At 49.7% G+C, this 4,193-nt stretch overlaps 1 long non-coding RNA gene across 1 annotated transcript in view; it reads left to right on the top strand.

Moving 5' to 3' along the window:
• Window positions 1-243: 243 nt before the first annotated feature.
• The window catches only part of LOC103372883 (uncharacterized), a 15,897-nt gene continuing 11,947 nt past the window's right edge, over window positions 244-4,193 (top strand). Inside the window, exon 1 of the long non-coding RNA XR_521023.1 lies at window positions 244-258. This is a non-coding gene — a long non-coding RNA (uncharacterized LOC103372883). The remainder of the gene's footprint in view (window positions 259-4,193) is intronic.

The raw sequence follows: 4,193 nt of genomic DNA, 5'->3' as shown, positions 1-4,193 counted from the left end.
CCTGGTTCTCTCCAAACTTCTCGTTGAAGTCATCAGAGTGACTGTTCTGGAGATGTTTGCTGCAGAAGAAGCTGTAGCGTTTCTGGCATCCAGCCGTGTGACTCTGACCTTGCCGAGGTGGCCTGACGACGCCGGTGCGTCTCGCCTCCACGTCTGGCCGTCTGCCGGCTCTGAGGATGACAGTTTGGTTATAATTGCTGCTAAACGCTCGACAGCGCCGCCTGCCTGCCTGTACCGGTTGGACTGACAGCTCCTGCTGTTGGATCCCAGCAGACAAACGGGCCTCATCTGTCCCACAGCAGCAGGTCTACACTCAGCCACCCAGCACTCATCAGGATCACACGTGGAGGCCGGAGCCAGCGCCACCTATCGGTGACGCCGCGCTGCACAGTGGAGATCAGTTATCATTTTCCTCATTGGGTTTGGCCAGAGTTTTGGAGGCCAGTTCTGGCCGCTGAACTCCATTGGTCGGCGCTGGAAGGTTGGACTGGTGGCCCAGCTGGGCTTCCTTTTTAATTGTCTGCCAGCCAGTTGCTGTGATTGATCAGAAACGTAGCTTGTGAGGGAGAAACGAGCAGCGAGCGCCCAGAGGTTTTCCTGCAGTCGATGAAACGTGTATAGCTGTTGTCTGGGACCGTTTGCTCATCGTTCTGGTGGTTCTGCTCAGCTCCTCCAACACAAATACTGATGTCTGCGTCATCCAGGTGGCTTTAGTCCACGGAGCTGCATTCAAAACAACTTTTCTGGTTTGTTTCTGCTTCTTGAACATGTTCCACCTTCGTCCAGGACGCTGAGCTGGAGTATGAAGATGAAACGTTCTTCCTTCTCTCAGTGGTTTTGTTTTTCTTCATCGACTCCTCCAGCCTCTTCCTGCCCATTTAGTTCCTCTCTTTATTTCTGTTTGCTCTTCTTGTGTCTTTAATTTCTTCACATCGATCTTTTTCTTCATCTTCACAGTCTTTGATCACTTCATGTGTTCCTCCGTTTGTCCCTGAAGCTATTTCTCCATCCAGGTTGGTTTGTTCTTCCACCTCGTTATCAGTTTCATCTGCATCAGCATGACTCCACTGTCTGGCTGTTCCATTACTGTTTTATCCCTTTGCACCCGTTTTTCAAAGCAACAGCTTGATCCAGATACAAAACTTTTCCAGATCACCAAGTTGGTCGGCAGGCATGATAATAACAGTTTACAACAAGATGATGTGTTCTCAGTCTGGTCTGATCATTTAAAGACCCTAAACCAACACAAGAACACCAAAATCACCACAAAAATCTCCAACAAAAGATGCAAACTCAGCAGCTGATTCAGTTTTGTGGATATAGATATTAGCTCAACCCAGAAAACGGCCAAATCTCCACAAAAACACAACAAAAAAGACCAAAAGCAGCACAAACTTACTTGTATGTTGTTTTTACTTGTATGTTGTTTTAAATGTGTTTGTTTTTATGCCTGTCAAAGAAGAATTTCTGTCACTTGTGACAGACAATAAAGTTTATCTTTATCTTTATCTTTATCAAACACACACAGAAATCCCCTGTAACAGATGCTGAATGACCAGAGGCCTCATGCACAGAGGGTGCGTACGCACTTTTCCTCGCTCACGTTCAGATGTATCAAGAGTGAAATGACCGTGGAAATGTGCGGTCCTCCATGTCAACTCCTTGACTGGTGTACGCACGTCTCTACTGCTTTGAGCCGTTAGTGACACCTAGAGGTGATGCTGGGAAACTGTTAATCCTGTCAAAAAAGGTAATTCCTCAAAGTGATGTGCACATCAGAGACACTGAGATGAACAATGATAAAGATAAAGATAACTCTACTGATCCCACAGTGGGGAACGTTCACTGTTACAACAGCTCCAAAAAAGTGTTCAGTCAATGCAAGAATAACTGTGAACCCCCAGCGCAAAGAGTAGGAAGAAACAGAAACAGAAAACACACGGTGCAAAAATTGCAAGAGAAAAAACATTATATACAGAAGATGTTTTTTTTTGTTTTTTTTTTAAAGACTATCTACACAAGGATGAGGTAGTCATGGTTACTGCACATAGTGGAATGTGTTTGTTGGTGGAAAAAAAGACAAAGTGCAGCAGCAGTACCAGAGGTACCAGAGGTACCAGAGGTACCAGAGGAGTCCATAGTGCAGCGTTACAAAGTCTGACTGTTGTTGGGATGAAGGACCTGCGGAAACGTTCCTTCTTACACTTTGGGTGTAACAGTGTGTCGCTGAACGCACTGCTAAGGAGTTCACAGTCTGATGCAGAGGCTGGGAGGTGTTTCTATGATAGCAGACAGTCTGGCCAGTGCCCTCCTCTCTCCTACCACCTCCATGGAGTCCAGGGGCAGCCACAGACTGAGCTGGCTCTTCTGATCAGTCTGCTCTAACCCGCTCAGAGCACCCCCTCCCAGCACACCACTGATGCCACCACAGTCTCAGAACGTCCTCAGCAGTGGCCTGCACACACTTTGGCCTCCCTCACAAATCACTCCATAAACTTCAACTGGTCCAGAACTCAGCTGCCCGCATCATCACAAGAACTGCCTCCATCCACCACATCACGCCCGTCCTCCAATGGCTCCACTTGCTCCCGGTTCAGTTCCACATTCAGTACAAAATCCTCCTGTTAACCTTCAAGGCAATTCACAACCTCGCCCCCCCACATCTGTCTAACCTCCTCCATGTTCCCGCTCCCTCAGATCCTCTTCCTCCTACACCTGTCTGTCGCCTCCGCCCGTCTCACCACCATGGGGAGCAGAGCTCTGGAACTCACTACCGCCCTCTCTCAGAAACATCGACTCACTCCCTCATTTCAAATCCCAACTCAAAACACACCTGTTCAAAACTGCTTATTCCCTGCTGTGCCTGATGAATTTTATTGTTGTTTCTTTTATCTTTTGTAAGGTGTCCTTGAGTGACCAGAAAGTCGCCTTTTAAATAAAATTTATTATTATTATTATTATTATCTTTGAGCGCCTCAGTGGCCTCATCAGACCACTGCTTCACACACTTTTTGGTCGGAGGTTCCTTCTTCATCACAGGTGTGTCAGCAGGCAGCAGATGGACCAGGTTGTGGTCTGAGCGGCCGGGGGTGGGACGGGGGAGGAACTGTAGGCATCTGCTGTGTTTGCATACAGCAGGTCCAGAGCTTTGTTGTTCCTGGTGGGGCAGTTCACAACCTGATGGAAGTTGGGGAGAGTGGCAGACAGGGAAGCACGGTTAAAATCCCCGGTGATGAGGAAGAAGACTTGGGTAGCTGTGAAAGCACACCGTGGAGGAGCTCGCAGGCCGAAGGAGGGACGTACACCGTCAGTGTGTGCAAGTCCCTCGGCAGGTAGTACGGCCGATGCTAACCGCTAGCATCTCAATGTCCCAGGTACACCGTTGCTCCTTGATGCAGGTGTGCCCGGGGTTACACCACTTGTTCACAAACATCGCTACTGCCCCGCCCTTCTTCTTACCCCTCCTCTCCCTCGTGTCTCTGTCCGCTCTCCGTCCAGTTGCACCAGTGAGTCCGGGGTAACGTCGGTCAGCCAGGCTGCACGCCCGGTGTTCCCGCTGTAGCCGCGTTAGCGTTAACCCTAACCCTCATCCATCTTGTTCAGGAGAGACCTCACATTTCCCGTAATGACAGATGCTTTGTACCGTCGTCTCCTTTCTCGGCGTTTAACTCCGGCTCTGCATCCCCTCCTTCTCCTCCGTAGTTCGGTGGGGATCTCCGGTCGTACGTCGGGATGTAGCCTAACGTGGCTAAGTGCTAACAGCTGTTGCCGGATGTAAACAACAGCTGGGCTGCGGTGGAGCGTGTCCGCCGATGCGGCGTTTAAATGAACACACCCAAGTGTTTGCAATCAGATGAGTGGATATCAAAGTGTGCAGAAGATCCCGTTAACAACAACGGCAGCTTTGGACCTGCTGGAGGATGTTACCAATGGAGCAGTGCCAAGAGACTCAGGACCACGACTGGATCATCAGCCGCTTTAGGTTCCTGAGGGCAATTCGCTTAGAACTGTGCACAGAACCATTATTAGAGCCCAACACGTCCAGGAGCCATGTCCTACCTGTGCCCATACAGGTGCTGACCACACTGGGCTTCCTGGCCACAGGGTCATTTCAGAGGGAGCTGGACGACCGACCGGGACTGTGCCAGTCCACACTGAGCCCAGCTGTGAAATGACACAAAAACTTGTTCAAA

The sequence above is a fragment of the Stegastes partitus genome, unplaced genomic scaffold (assembly GCF_000690725.1).
Source record: "Stegastes partitus isolate 25-593 unplaced genomic scaffold, Stegastes_partitus-1.0.2 Scaffold1851, whole genome shotgun sequence".
Taxonomy (NCBI): Eukaryota; Metazoa; Chordata; class Actinopteri; family Pomacentridae; genus Stegastes; species Stegastes partitus.
This window is presented reverse-complemented; position numbering and strand designations above follow the sequence as displayed.